At 44.6% G+C, this 16,387-nt stretch overlaps 1 protein-coding gene across 4 annotated transcripts in view; it reads right to left on the bottom strand.

Annotated features, from left to right (window-relative positions):
* Window positions 1–16,387, bottom strand: part of IPCEF1 (interaction protein for cytohesin exchange factors 1) — a 56,568-nt gene that overhangs the window by 28,250 nt on the left and 11,931 nt on the right. The window contains exon 1 of one of the 4 annotated variants that reach the window (XM_081854371.1): window positions 12,466–12,549. The exons of 1 other annotated variant lie outside the window; for it this stretch is intronic. The gene's annotated coding sequence lies outside the window, so the exon portion shown is untranslated. Of the gene's footprint in view, window positions 1–11,962; window positions 11,983–12,465; window positions 12,550–16,387 lie in introns of those variants that run through there. 2 more of the 4 variants (XM_081854366.1, XM_081854368.1) reach the window with 2 other exon arrangements.

Raw genomic sequence — 16,387 nt, forward strand, 5'->3', positions numbered from 1 at the left:
GTCGAGACCAAGAATGGGTCCAATGGTCAAGAAGAGAGTTTCTGTAAGTGCTGTAGAGGGAAGTGAGGGGCAGATGGGGCACGTCAACCTGGCAAGGTAGCTCATCTAGGAAAAAGAAAACAGTGGTCCTAAACCTCCGCTGCCTTGCAGGATATCTCCAGGAGAAGAAAAGACTAGGGAGTAAACCCTTCAAAAATCCAGCGTGGTGTCCTTAAGATGGTTGGATGGCTCCTTGTACAACTCCTTCCAGCAACTCCTGCAGCCAAGCTGGTGCCAAATGCTCTGCTTTCCTTTGAACCACTTCAGCGAGGCTGAGGGAGGTCTTGTCATCTGCACAACTCAGTGTCAGTTTGCATTTCTTAGTACAGTGGTACCTTGGGTTAAGAACTTAATTCGTTCTGGAGGTCCGTTCTTAACCTGAAACTGTTCTTAACCTGAAGCACCACTTTCGCTAATGCGGCCTCCTGCTGCTGCCGCACTGCCGGAGCATGATTTCTGTTCTCATCCTGAAGCAAAGTTCTTAACCTGAGGTAATATTTCTGGGTTAAGGGAGTCTGTAACCTGAAGCTTATGTAACCTGAAGCGTTTGTAACCTGAGGTACCACTCTACAGAAAGTATTGATCTGATGTGTAGAGATCTTTCCCATTCTAATTAATTCAAGAGGGTTCTGGACGCTTCTGGAAGCTTCTCTGTGTGAAAGAAAGCTGAGTACAGCTGGTTTGAACTGGTTCTGTTATCTCTTTCTGTCAAGGTCATGCTGACTATAAATTAGCAGGGCCAGAAGGAGCCTGGGTTTCACAAGACGAATACACAAGACGAAATGGTTAAATCGGCTATGATAAAATGGGCACAGGATATTGGGCATAACATTATGTTTGAGGACTGGGAAAGGTTGTGGACCACTGGGCTGAACTTTACTGCATGTAATGCTTTAAAGGAAAATGTAATGAAAATGATATACAGATGGTACATGACCCCAGTTAAACTTGCCAAAATATACCATTTGTCTGATAATAAATGTTGGAAATGTAAAGAAAATGAAGGAACATTCTTTCACCTCTGGTGGACCTGCCCTAAAGTGAAGGTCTTCTGGGAAATGATATATAATGAGCTGAAAAAGGTATTTAAGTATACCTTCACTAAGAAACCAGAGGCCTTCCTTCTGGGTATTGTCGGCCAGAAGGTGCTAAAGAAGGACCGAACATTCTTTATGTATGCAACAACGGCAGCAAGGATACTCATCGCTAAGAACTGGAAAACTCAAGATCTACCCACACTGGAAGAATGGCAGATGCAGCTGATGGACTATATGCAACTGGCGGAGATGACTGGCAGAATTCGAGACCTGGGAGAAGAAAGGATTGAAGAAGATTGGAAGAAATTTAAGATTTATCTACAAAAATATTGTGATTTAGAGGAATGTTAATAAGGATGCTTGGTTATAAATAATTGGCCATCACTAAATTGGATCGGAAATTGACGATAAATGAGATTAAGAGAAACAAAAATTTGTTGGAGAATTGTTACACTATATTGAATTGAGCGGTTATAAATTTGCAAATAAGATGATAATTTGCTTGAAAAAATTTATTAACGATGTAAGTGGGAGCGGGAGACGTGAGGAAGTCCAAAGAAGTTATGAAATTTTGTTAAAACAAAGCAATGCTGTTTATTATCTTTGTATTTCTTTTATAAAAAACTCTAATAAATATTTTATTAAAAAAAAACAACAGAAGGAGCCTGGGTTTCGCACATTCTCTATCTCTTTTCCTTCTGGTGTGGTGTTCTGTACATAGATAGTGTTAAGGTTTAGACTTATTATAAGCTATTGTAAGTTTAAGTTAAGTCTGTGGCAACTGGATTTCTTATGGACAGTGCCAATCCTGAATGCATTGGATTTGTGGCCATTATGCTCATTTGCCTTCAGTAGCAGTAAAGCTCTGCTGGATGAAATACAATTGCCTCTGGTCTATTTTTGGGGAATCCTGCAATGTGTTTTAAGTTTGTGCTCTAACTATGCATTGGAATCTACTCTGGATCATTTTGAGTAGAATTTCAATGACACCCAGGACCTCTATACACACTGCCCAGGCTTCAGCCCCAGGGAGGTCACTTCAGTGCTACTAACACACTCCATTGTCTTTTGAGTCGGATGTCAACAACAAGACGATTGTATAAATTGTTGATGTAACTGCTAATTTTGCATAACTTTACAGCTGTTATTGATGGGGTTGCGATATGAGTTGCCTCTCTACACAGCCAGATTTAAGGTAAGTCACAGCAACATCCAAATATCTGACACCGGAAATGCTCCTCACTTTCCCTCACCCCCTACCACTTGCTCTCATGGAAAATTCAGAAGCTTTCTTTATTTTATTTTACGGCTATTAGCCCATAAAATATGTACAAACATAAAAGCACAGAAGCATAAAAACCAATACATCTAACGACAGAAGAGGAACACCACGATGCAAGGGTGGGACACTGAGCAGTGACTAATAACAGCTTGGGGCCCGGAAAGATCCAAGGGACGGTTCACAGAAAAAGGAGAACTGGAGACGAGATCCGTCATGCACTCTCATCATAACTGTCAGATTAGTTTTTGTTGCTGTTGTTGTTGTTTGGTGGTTTTTGTGTGTGAGATAACCGCATTCAAGAATCTTGACACCTGCAGAGTTACAGAAGGATCTGTATCCTACAAAAGCAGTGCGGCATGTGACTCAACAGGCCTGCCAACCAAGCGCAGTAAAGCAGGACCCAGGAATTTAGTCCTGGCTATGCTATGTAAGGGACAGTTGAACATTATATGTGGAAGAGATTCAACTGTTTTCCCGTCACACTCGCATAGCGGAGACACCAAACCCTTGGAAAATCTGTGGCTCAGCAGGTTCGATGGAAAAACATTGAACCTTGCACGAATAAATGCAAGTCGGTGTGGTACAGATGAAAGTGATGACATGTATGATGGAAGGCCAAGTGGTGGGGTTATTCCGTAATGCCTGGGAGAGCAGACCCCCCCACCCCTGGAGAGGTTGTGTTGATTTTCAATGTCTGCTAATCTTTGCTCGATAAGGCTTTTGGCTGAGCGTAGGTTCATCTTTAAGGAGTCCGCTGGGGAAATTCCGATGCTCAGAAGTTTGGCATGGATTTTTCCTACCCATGGATTAACAAAGTCATCCCGCCAGAGGCACTGAAAGAGGTAATGGTCGGGAAGCCTATGCCAGCTGGACAGCCAATAGCCAAAGACTCGCTTCCAGATGACAGTCTCCAATGATGCAATCCTTAACTCCAGATGTATGGCTGCATTGCTCACACACATGGGGAGTTTCAGGAGGCGACGGAGAAACTGATTCTGCAATGTCCCCAGCGATGTTAAATTTGACCCTGGGGCCCAGAGCGGGGCAGCATAACAGAGGGTGGAAACCACTTTTGCGTGGTACACCTTCAATGCAGAAGGGATGTGGGAGGCTCCGCCGACCGCAAAAAATTGGAGTAGAGTGTAAAGTATTGTTTTCCCTTTGTTCAGTAAATACTGTATCTGTGGCTTCCAGCTTAGGTTGTAGTGAAAAAAGACTCCCAGGTATTTAAATTTGAAAACCTGTTCTAATTGGACTCCATCTAACTTCCAGCTGTAAGTTTTCCGAGACCTGGTAAAGACCAGTACTTTAGATTTTCCATGATTAATTGTCAGATGGTTGAGTTTGCAATAAGCCGCAAAAATCTTTAGAGCTCTGCATAAACCGATTCTAGAGTAGGAAAGGATCGCTGCATCATCAGCATATAGAAGCAGAGGGCAGTGAAAATCAGCTAGGCAGGGGGCATGAATGTTGGCTTGAGACTCACTCAGAAAGAGCTTCATGTCGCTAATAAACAAGTTGAAGAGGAGTGGGGCCAAAATGCAGCCTTGGCACACTCCTCTATTTATTGGGACCTCATTGGATAGGTTTCCCGCCGGTGTGAGTCTCACTCTAGCCGACGACCCGTGGTGTAATTGGGTTATAAGCCATAACAGCCTTCTGCCCCATCTCTCTAATTTCTTCCATAGACAGTTTCTTGGGATACTGTCGAAGGCGGCCTTTAAGTCAATGAAAGCGACACATAGGCGCCCCCGACTCGGGGCAGAATATTTTCTGGCAAGATGATACATAATTACCATATGGTCAGTGGTCGAATAATTGTTCCTAAAGCCCGCTTGCTCATGGCCAATCAAATTTGAGTCGTATGCCCAATGGGACAGCTTAGACAGCAAAAATTTTGCATAGATTTTCCCGATGATAGACAAAAGGCTGATGTTCCGATAGTTCTCTGGGTCAGCAGGGGGACCCTTTTTATGGACTGGTACGATCACGGCCTCCTTCCATGACCTGGGGATAAGCCCCGTAGAATTAATTGCATCAAAGACTTTGGCCAGAATTTCAGCCCACCACCTCGGTTGTGCAACAATAGCCTCAGCAGGGACTAGATCCGGCCCAGGGGCTTTGCCCATTTTCAGATCTAGTATCAAGTCCATTATCAGTTCTGGGTCGGTAGAGGGCCACAAAGGTAGATGGTCGGCTCGGAATTCCATGGGTGAGTTGGATTCCTCTGCCAAAGAGAAATATTTACTCAAGAATTGTTCCCATGTGGGCGCAGGGATAATCGCCAGTGGGTACTTCCTTCCTCTTTTGTTTATCAGAGCCCAAAATTCCTGTGGTCTGCGGGATCTAGAGGCCGCATTCAAGGCTCGCCAACGCTTTTGGTACCACTCGCGTCTGGCCAGCTTTAAAGTCTGTTTGTATGCTCTTTTGGCTTGTAAATAGGAGGGTGGTAGAGCCTGGGCATTAGAGTTTTTGTATTCATTATAGATAGAATGAAGAAGGGATCTTGCTTGTTTGCAAGAGGTGTTAAACCAAGGGGCCCCAGTACTGCAATGCGCCACTTTCGCCTTTTGAGGAGGTGATGTAAAAAAAGTGGTGAGGTTTGTTATAAGAAGGTTAAAAAGTTTCAAAACCGAATTGAAATCTTGTAAATCAGTAGTTATTTGAGGTAGATAGGCAATGATTTCCCTATGAAAAAATTCCTGGTATTTTTGGGCCACAGCCTCCAACCATTTGATCCCTCTTATTTTGGTCGATGATGAGGTTTCCAGAAGGACTGAGTGTTTATAGTCCTTCTGGCACCGGAACAATGACAAAGTGGTCACTATTGGAAGGTGATCACTGAAATGTTGGTTTTCAGCTTGGAAGGAAAGAACATTAACGGCCAAATTTGCAGAGATCAAGAAGTAATCGATAACACTGTTAGATGCTAGTCCCAGGTGAGTGAACTCCCCCGGTATGTCGGGGGGGAAGGTGCCGTTCAAGAAGACTAGATTCAGGCGAATGGCCATTTGGTAAAGGGTCACTCCTGCTTTGTTTACTCTGTTGTCCTTTGAAGTTCTAATTCTGGCATGTCCCAAGTCAAAGTTGTCCAAGCATGGGGGAGTCCACCATTTGGACTTGGTTAGTAGGTCCCAATTTGTGGCAATACGAGCATTAAAGTCTCCCCCAATTAAGGAGTACGAGTTAGGGCATTTGGTATGACATGACAATAGGTGATTCAGAAGCTGCTGCCAAACTTTCAGCTCTACAGGGTTTTTAAGATAACATTTGGATGAAGAATTAATGTGTGTGGAGCAGCACTTGGGTGGGGAGGAGTGGGATCATGGTAAGAGCCTCTCTCCCTGCAATCGGGAACCCAATTAAAGCAGGGTTTCCAGTCAAGCAAAGAGAATCTGGCATGCACAGATTCTCTGACCTTCCAAATGAATGTGTGTAGGTCAGTGCAGGCAGAACCTGCAATTCTGCTCCCTCATCACTCTGGCAGATTCTTTATAAACCTGAGAGTCATGCAGAAAGGACTAATGACTGCAGCTCTAAGGACTGAAAGCTGGGGCTGTCACAGAACACATCATCACAGTCTAGCTATATATAGAGCTGCATTTCTGGAAATGTACAGCTTGGAATAAATAAATGACAGTATGAATTGCAATTAAATTGTCACAGCCTTCTCTGAATTGCATGGACAGCTGCAGAGACCCTTATGGTGGGAATGACTTGTCAGCAAGGTTTGAAGATTAATGAATGGTGTGTGTGTGTGTGTGTGTGTGTGTGTGTGTGTGTGTGTAAATAGTCAGAAAAGCAGCTCTCCCACCCCCAAATACATATTTTTAGGATTTAATTGAAAATGCCAGGCTGTGAAATCCAAGTGCAACCTTTAAACACACACACAAAAGAGAGATTTTCATAGAGACCCTGAGAAACCTAAGTATGCCTAGTCTTTGCCTCTAAATTATTTTCAACATGTGTGCTGATCAGTGGCGTAGCGTGGGGGGTGCAGGGGGGTCCGGCCGCACCGGGCGCAACATCTGGGGGGGCGCTCGCACTCGCAGCTCTCTGCCCCTACCTCACTCGAGTGCTAAAATCCACGGGTTAGGGAGCGCAAATTACTTGCCTTTCCCCAGGTGCTGACAACCCACGCTACGCCACTGGTGCTGATCCTACAATTCACCCAGATCAAGTAATTTTTTATCTACATTTCTTTGTTTCCTTGCAGTCCTAAGTGCTCTATTTTTGTAATTTATCAACATTTCACACACCAAGAGGCGCATTTATCAAGATACAATTCTCATGTTGATTTCTAATATGGGAAAAATCACTGAGAAATTAGTTTGGTGCATAATTCTGTTGTGGTGGATGTTTCAGTTGAGCGCGCCCTCATGTGGCAAGAGCCAGCATTTCCCCACTTCATAATGAACTATTGCTTTCAGAGGGGTGAGAGAGACCTGGGGCATGTCAGAAGAAGGTTCTCTCATTGATTGCAGTGCAATACATTACACAATGCATTAAATACACGAAACAGTATGCTATGGCACGAACCATCCCAGCTCCTACCATACGAGGGCACATCAGATTGGAAGAAATACCACAGAGACCTGGTGCAAAGTTAACTTTCAGTTTAGCTTAAACAAAAAAATAAATAAATCTAACATAACAAATTGGGCCTATATTTTCTGGAACTCTTTGGGATTGTAGGCAAAATGCAACATTTCTGCCTTTCACACTGATCATCTTCAGTATTAAAGTAACACCAGTAATACATTTGGGAGGTTTCTTCAACAATGGCTGTGTCCCAGATGGCAGCTTGTGAGAGACTGCACTGTGACAATGCCCACATTCTACACATGCAGTTGTAAAAACTGCTATATCTTGGTCTTCTACACCTTTTTCTAGCACGTCAAGCTGCAAAAGCCAGCATTGTCAGTATAGGTGCAATCAGTGCTTCTTTTCTAAAAAAAAATATGTTTAAGGGTACTTTCATTTTGACTCAAGTTTAAATCGGGGCGGAGGGGGAAATACAGTAAATGGACAAAAGTAAAAAGTTTCACAAAATGTTTAGGGGTATGCGTACCCCTAGGAAAAAAAGCAATGAATGCAATAAATGTTCCTTGTTGTTGTTGTTTAGTTGTTTAGTCGTGTCCGACTCTTCGTGACCCCATGGACCAGAACACGGCAGGCACTCCTATCTTCTACTGCCTCCCGCAGTTTGGTCAAACTCATGCTGGTGGCTTTGAGAACACTATCCAACCATCTCGTCCTCTGTCGTCCCCTTCTCCTTGTGCCCTCCATCTTTCCCAACATCAGGGTCTTTTCCAGGGAGTCTTCTCTTCTCATGAGGTGGCCAAAGTATGGGAGCCTCAGCTTCACGATCTGTCCTTCCAGTGAGTACTCAGGGCTGAGTTCCTTAAGAATAGATAGGTTTGATCTTCTTGCAGTCCATGGGACTCTCAAGAGTCTCTCCAGCACCATAATTTAAGTCATTCCATATATATATACACACACAAACACACACACACACACACACACACACACACATATATACATATAAAGAATCTAAAGTCAGATTTTGAACTGACTCCTATGACTACTTTTTCAATGGAAAGAAAACATAGTTTCACAGAATAAATCCAACATACACTTTACTCTCAAAGGAAGTGCCGGTCAACCTGTTTGTGGTTTCAATACCTACTGAAGACATTACTGAGACCGGTCTTTCCACAGGGACCATCCTAAGCTGTGTCTATTGCCAATTTTATGAAGCAGCAGAACTGTATTGGATATTGTTTTTAGAAGTCGGTACCCTTGTTTTATATGCTGTGATTTGGTATAATATTGTCTTGTGTGGTGTTAAAAAAAAATTGAATAGGAAGTCATGAATAAATTCTTCAAATAAATAACAGAATTTGCTATTGGGAGTGAAACTGACAAAGGGATTCATCAAACTTAGCCTGAAGACCAGTTGGCCCTGTGCATTTCCTAATATTTACACACAAAAACCCACTAGTGTTATGGTGGCAACATGACATTAGCATGGGAGAGGGGACAAATGTAATTTAACAGTGACATCCCAGGTACTATCCAATAAGTTCTAGAAATGTTATGCATCTACATTCTAGACGGCACTCTGAAACACAAGGTAAGGTTGGGAGACAATGGCATGCTGTGATCTGAGTGTTAGCAAAATACAGTGTTCTTGGGACAGAAAGGCCCCTTGAATAGATGGCTCTCACGAACAAAATGAGAGGTTCTAGTTGCACCACAAAGTGATTATCTGGCAAGATCCCCCTGGAATAAGAAGAGCGAGAGCTCTGCACAGAAACTATCCCCAAGTCACCAAGGAACAAAACAGAAGTGATAGCACTGTACAGGAAGTAGCCAAAGAAGTCCTACGACTTTAAGAAACGTCCACAAGAAGCTTCCTGTTCATTGCACAAGTGCAGTATCACAATGAAAAGCCGTTACGTGCTGTCCTGTGCACAAGGCAATATGGCATTTGCTTAAACCATCACAAGTGAATCCATTTCACCACCCTGCATGATCATCTATTGCAAGCAGACAAATATTTAGCCTACATTATTCGCTCACGGAAAACATCTGCTCTGAAAATCATCCTGGAATTTGTTTAGCATGCATTTAACTGGAGCCATGGGGGCCCAGGCACCCACAAATTTTCAATGAAGGGGCAGGGGGGCAAGTTCAAATTGATGGTGCACGCATGTCGCACGGTGTGCTTGTGTCACCTGTGCATGCTGCAAGGCATCTGCACAACACATAGCACAGACATGCCACTGTGATGTTGCGCAGTCCCAGGCCCCCTCTGTCATGGGGGCAAGACAGTGTGCCTGCCAGCCTGGGGATATCTCACTACTTTGAAGCAGTTGTTTCCAGGGGAGGGGGTGAAAGAGACAAAAGTGTTATAGAACAGACATCAAACTTAACATGGCAATAGTCCTGGGTTGGTGATCCTGGTCTGCAGTTTTGTGCTCCCTTTTTCTCCAGGCTCCTCTGTGCCTTATAGCCAGTAGAAAATATTAGCAGCATGCAGCTGACTTACTAAACAAGGAGCCTTCTGTGCACTAACGCCCATTTACTCTGGGTGATTGGTCTCTGCATAGTGCCCAGTTTATGAATGCCCTTTTTAAAACCTCTGTAGAGGTGACAAGCAGGTGTTCCTGCTGCTGCTGGATTGTTCTTTTTATCGGGCTCATTGCTGATTACTAGTTCAGGATGGTTAGTTAATGTTTCCTCAGTGGGAGTTAATGGTTGGGTTTTGGTCACCTGGACTCTCCCCTAAGCATTTTGAATGGTCAAGATAAGTGCCCTGGAGCCAGGAGAAAGTGACAGGTCTCCAGATAATGGCAGAATGGCATCAGGAAAAGCAGTAGTTTGTTGTTGGTTTGTTTGTTTTTTAAGTAAGAGACTAGAGAATTGAAAGTTCCACCCAGAGTTAGATGGAAGGAACTGACAATGCAGCCTGGTGTTTTCCGAAGATCTGCTATAAGAATAGGTAAAGGGTAAAGGGATCCCTGACCATTAGGTCCAGTCGTGACCAAGTCTGGGGTTGCGGTGCTCATCTCACTTTATTGGCCGAGGGAGCCAGCGTACAGCTTGCAGGTCATGTGGCCAGCATGACTAAGCCGCTTCTGGCAAACCAGAGCAGCGCACGGAAACGCCGTTTATTTTCCAGCTGGAGTGGTACCTATTTATCTACTTGCACTTTGACGTGCTTTCAAACTGCTGGGTTGCCAGGAGCAGGGACCGAGCAACGGGAGCTCACCCTGTCGCGGGGATTTGAACCGCCAACCTTCTGATCAGCAAGTCCTAGGCTCTGTGGTTTAACTCACAGTGCCACCTGCGTCCCAAGAATACTTGTTTGCTTTTTAGGTGGTCTCAGCTAGTTTACAAATAACACTAAACCATGTTTTGCTTTGGCAAAGCTTAGTTTGTCAAAATGTCAGAAGCCAGACCAGCAGACTAACTATTGGGGGGGGCAGTTCTGCAGTGGTGGAGGAACCCTCTCCAGCATCCAGGGCGGCACAGCCCGTACGGACTGCGCATGTGCAGCATCCCGCACGTGCGCACTCCGTACAGAATGCCACACATGCGCAATCCATAGGGGCTACCACTCGCGCATGGCGGCTGCATGGGCTGCTGCTTGCATGGCGTCCATAAGGGCTGCCAAGCGTGAGCGGCATCCCCTATAGACTGCGCATCTGCGGCAACTGTATGGGATGCTGCACATGAGCAGTCCGTATGGGATGCCACTTGCACGGCAACCGTACAGGCTGCTATGGACTGTGCATGCCCTCAGCCGCTCTACAGCTGGGGGAAGGCAGGGGCCATCTTGTCACCCCTCCCACAGTGGCACCCGGGGCAGCCCGCCCCCTCTCCCCCCCCCTTCCTACGCCCCTGGGTTTCTGGCAAAAAACACTAAGTGAAACCATGATCTGTTGCTGGCTTATGAACTGTAGCTTGCTTTAACTATAGTTTGGCATCATGTCTAAACTCATTAGCCTTGCTTAACTATGGTTCTTTTGGAGGCTTTGGAGATACCTGCCAAGGCACAAGGAAAGAGGAGATGAAAACCTAAACAAGCTTTGGTGGGGGTTGTTTGTTTGTCTGTAAGACAAGCCATGGCTTGTTGAATCAATTGTGGTTAAATAAACCATGGCTTAGTGTTATGGGCAAACACAGCCCTTGTCTGTATATTTGCAAATAAAACAAATATTACAAAGGTACTATAGATTCCCTGTCTTTCATCCAAAGAAAATAAAATTCAGTGCCCCTGGGATTTCTCATTCCTCAACTGCAACAGTGGCAAAGTTAAGTGGTCAGCCATTTGGAAACGTAATAAACCCACTTCTGCAAACACAGGATATAGTTATCATTCAGCACTACTTCTAAAAGGAGACACTCAGATACACTTGTGCATTGAATGAACACACACACAAAAATTTGCAACATGTGTTAACTTGCTCACCAGTGCTAGGGTTCCTGTTTTATCAACACAGCTGGGTTTTATCCCACAAACAGTCATTGTTACATGTGTAATTATCATAATCTGTTCTTTTCTGCATTTCCTTTCCTTCTGACTGCATTGTTCACAATCCCCTGCCCCAAACCACGTATATATAGCCTGCAAGTCAGGATAACACTGGATGAATCTGATGAAGTGGACTGCAGCCTACAAAAGCTTGTGCCAAATTTGCTACCCTTTAATGTGCCATAAGGCCTTTCATTGCTTTTATTTTATTTTAGTGCTGCAAGAGGCTAATACAGCTATTTCTCTGGTGGGGAAATGGATTAAGCTCTGCAAGGAGAGGCTGTGTACACACTGACAACTTAAAACACAGCTGGGTCATTCTTTTTCTCAAAAGCTAACTTGGGGAGAAATGCAGTATCAAAATGCAGCGTTTGCTAAGAAGTGACATATTAGATACAGGATATATAGGGATTATGCCTAACGTGTACACTGTTTCCCAATTTATAGATAACTGAACACAACAGGGACAATTTAATCAAACACCGGCACTTTCTACCTTAATTTCAATATATGTGCTGTGATCCAGAATTATTCTTATTAGTTGTTACATTTATACCCCACCTTTCCTCCAAGGAGCTCAAGGTCGGGTACAGAGTTCTCCCCGTCCCCATTTCATCTTCACAACATCCCTGTGAGGAAGGTTAGGCAGAGAGTGAGTGACTGGCCCAAGGTCACCCAATGAGCTTCACGGCTAAGTGCGGGTTGTAACCCTGCTGTCCCAGGTCCTAGTCAAACCTTCTAACCACGCCACACTTGCCTAGGAATAAGTCACACTGAAAATAATGGGACTTAATTCTGATCATATATGATTGCACTGTAAATCTCACCTCTCTTTTTTGTAAAACCTCGTTGATATAAACTGCTTAATTTTGTCTGGGCTTTGCACTCCTTCAATCAGTCACATGCATTGTCTAACCAAAGGAAAAGAGGAAGTAGTACTGACTTTGAAAAATAAAAGCAACATTACTGTGAAAGCATCGTAACTCCTAGCCTACTATATCACACAGGAGGTAAATATCAGAATAGCATTTCATTAAAAATTTAGAGGAGCAAGTTGCACATACCCAGGAGTCAGGAATTCAAGAGACCCCCCTCCAGCGCTGCCACTTTCTCTACCTTCTCAGAGGAGACAGGAAACTCTTCTTACTCAAATTGGTTGCAATGAAAGATTACCCAAGAGGAAACTGGTGGAAAAGTCATGAGCAGGCAAACCAAAGAGAATAAGCTGGGTGGCATAACAATTTCCAGTCGAGACCAAACTGGAAGAGAGGGGGCATATTAATTTTGCTCAATCAAGATTAAGCAGAAGCAGTCAGGTTCCCTAATTCCTAACCTACATAGACAAGAAACATATTGAGCATGTGAATTGTGTTGTCATGTTCACTGTACAGGCTAACATAACTGTGGACACACAGGAAATGCAGTTGTATTTAATGATGCAACCCAGAGCTATCTCTTTTAACTCCTCCTTTATCCCCTATGTCAGTGTACTTCAATCTGACCATTGGCGGAACCGGCTGGGGATGATGGGAGTTGGAGTCGAGCAACATCTGGGGGGTTCAAGGTTGAAGAACACTGCTATTCTGCACCACTAAACTTAGGGCTGCTTTTTCAAGTTCACGTGAATTTGGATTGGGACCTCTGCCCCACTCGCCATCAATTGGCAAGAACTTCTGTCTTGTCCAACATCTTACATTGCATCTCTTGCACTCTTCTCCTTCTCCACACCGTCCAGCTATTGCATGTACTTACAGCCTTCCTGTCACCTGTCAATATCATCCACACATGACATCTAATTATCATGATAGGTGTCACAACCGGAAAGCAAACTAAGCTGGTGTGTGGTTCGCACGGCACTTTGCAGGACACCCTGCCACCCTGTAAGCAAACTTTTTTTTTAAAAAAGTTAAAGGAGCAGGAAATTGAGGGAATGGCACAAAAGACACAGAGACCCTGAGCCACACTCCTCATTTAAAGAGAGCCAGTCTCTCTCACACAAAAGTCAGTGGAGAGCTGACTGGTTGCTTTTCTTCAGTCTCTGACTCCTCTGCAATACATTTAGAAGAGAAACCACTAAAACAGCCAAGGTCAGCCTCCTCAATTTCCCACTGCTTTTCAGTGATAATTATTTCCATAGAGACAAGTTTTATGTTTCTTCTTTTTTAAAAAACAACAACAACAACAACCAGCAACACTTAACTCCTCTGCTTTATTCCACTCTTTCAGCACCCGCTAAAAACATTCTTGTTCAGACAAGCCTACCCAGATGCTTAGAAAGCTGAGGTAATTTTAATCTGTTTTAGTATTTTGAGTTCTGTATGTTTGTGATTTCCCCCCTTGGTTTTCTTGTTTTTGTAATGTTATCTTTTTGCAAGTCGCTTTGTGAGGGGGGTGTTATACAATCAGACGCTGTATAAATTTTATGAAAATAAATAAATAAAAGTGTTTGAGTGCAGCAATCTAAGTGGTTACCACGAGGAAAGATTGCATCATTTGGTACTTTTTGATTCATAAAAAAGGGAGGGAGTAAGAGGCGACATGATAGAAGTTTATAAAATTATGCTTGAAGTGAAGAGAGAAGTTTTTGTCCTTCTCTCATAACACTGGTGCCAAAATGTCTTAGGCCACCCCTTAGGGCAGCACACATAGGTAGCCCTCAGTCAGTCAGGTTTGTGATCCCAATTATCCTGAAAGTGCAATAAGAAAAGGATGTTGATATTGAGATTTCATTCCTCCATTGCTGGATGTGTGATTGTTTTCATCACATGTCTGTGTTGACATTCGATACTATTGGAGTCATGAGAACGAAAGTTCAGTTACACTGTTCCGTTATGTTGTACTATTGCTTTTAGTCTGTTCTCTCTCAGAGAAGAAGAAAGAGAGAAGAGCCATGTTTCCTTTGTTCTGTAACACTTGTATATAATAAAGTAGCTTAGATTCCACACCTCAAATACCTAGCGCGGGTGGCGCTGTGGGTAAAACCTCAGTGCCTAGGACTTGCCGATCGCATGGTCAGCGGTTCGACTCCCCGAGGCGGGGTGAGCTCCCGTCTTTTGGTCCCAGCTCCTGCCCACCTAGCAGTTTGAAGCACACTTAAGTGCAAGTAGATAAATAGGTACCGCTTTATAGCGGGAAGGTAAACGGCGTTTCCGTGTGCTACGCTGGTGCTGGCTCGCCAGAGCAGCTTCGTCACGCTGGCCACGTGACCCGGAAGTGTCTCCGGACAGCGCTGGCCCCCGGCCTCTTAAGTGAGATGGGCGCACAACCCTAGAGTCGGACGCGACTGGCCCGTATGTGCAGGGGTACCTTTACCTTTAAATACCTAGCTTCTGCTTGGACTCTGCTACAGTATTGTATGCATACAGTGGTACCTCAGGTTACAGACGCTTCAGGTTACAGACACTTCTGGTTACAGACTCCACTAACCCAGAAATAGTACCTCAGGTTAAGAACTTTGCTTCTGGATGAGAACAGAAATCGTGCTCCAGTGGCGGGCGGCAGCAGGAGGCCCCATTAGCTAAAGTGGTGCTTCAGGTTAAGAAAAGTTTCAGGTTAAGAACGGACCTCTGGAACGAATTAAGCACTTAACCCGAGGTACCACTATATATCTTCGGATATGTGTCGCAGAAGTGCATCAGGGAAAAGAAGAGTGTTGAATCATCCCGAGGGTCGCTTGTGGGGGAGAACGCATCTGCCTGGCGTTCTCTAGTTGGTGCAAGATGCCCAGCGTGGCTTAACATACCAACAGTTGGGAGGGGGCACCAGAGTACAAACAGGGCATTTGTTCAGCTGTTTCCTAAGGTCAAATGGCACAATTCTATCTTATGCATGAGAAGGGAGAAAGAGCTTCACTTCTACGCACCAATACTTCATCACTGGCAATTGCTCATAGCCCTAAGCAACTACAATATAAGTCTACCCAGTTCAACTCTAGTGTGATACCCACACAAAGTGAACTTGGCGGATGACTCACCAAGGCCCATTGCTCCAGTAGATCCTCTGTGTGTAATGATTCAGCTCACCCACTCCCCCTGGCCTGGGTCCCCTGTCAAATCCCTCAACACCAGTCACCCCCACCTACAGCTGTGCTGCAAATAGAAGCCATCCACCCACCAGCCTAAAAAGTTGTTTCCTCTATGCAAGGCAGGATTAGCACTCCTCCTCAACCCTCAGGCAGTTTATCTGCAGATTCATTTTCCCCCAGCATGTGATAAAGTCTGAAACAGATGCGACATGGGCTCCTGATTTTTTTTACTTAATTTAAAGCATCCACAGATATGGAAGAGTTTTGTTCTAAATTAATTGGAGGAAGAGCACTGGTGTGTTGTTTAACCCAATCTCCTGTGCCATTTTCCTGATCTAAATTACATCCCAAGCTGCTATTAGCCCTCTTTGGGGGAAACAGGAGTACCTGTATCATAGAGGCGGGCAACCGTCAAGGTTATGGGAAATGATCTAGTGAGTTTGGCAGGGAAACGGGTGGCACTGTGGTCTAAACCACTGAGCCTCTTGGGCTTGCCGATCGGAAGGTTGGTGGTTCAAATCCCCACAATGGGGTGAGCTTCCGTTGCTGTCCCAGCTCCTGCCAACCTAGCAACTTGAAAGCACGCCAGTGCAAGTAGATAAATAGGTACCACTGCAGCGGGAAGGTAAATTGTGTTTCCGGGCGCTCTGGTTTCTGTCACAGTGTTCCATTGCACCAGAAGTGGTTTAGTCATGCTGGCGACATGACCCGGAAAGCTGTCCGTGGACAAACGCCAGCTCCCTCGGCCTGAAAGCGAGATGAGTGCCGCAAACCCATAGTCACCTTTGACTGGATGTAACCGTCCAGGGGTCCTTTACCTTTTTTACCTTTCTAGAATCACCGAAGGGACGTGGGTGGCACTGTGGTCTAAACCACTGAGCCTCTTGGGCTTGCCGATCAGAAGGTCAGTGGATTGAATCCCCACGACGGGGTGAGCTCCCATTGCTTGGTCCCAGCTCCTG

Source organism: Podarcis erhardii (genome assembly GCF_964252035.2).
Source record: "Podarcis erhardii genome assembly, chromosome: 3".
NCBI lineage: Eukaryota > Metazoa > Chordata > Lepidosauria > Squamata > Lacertidae > Podarcis > Podarcis erhardii.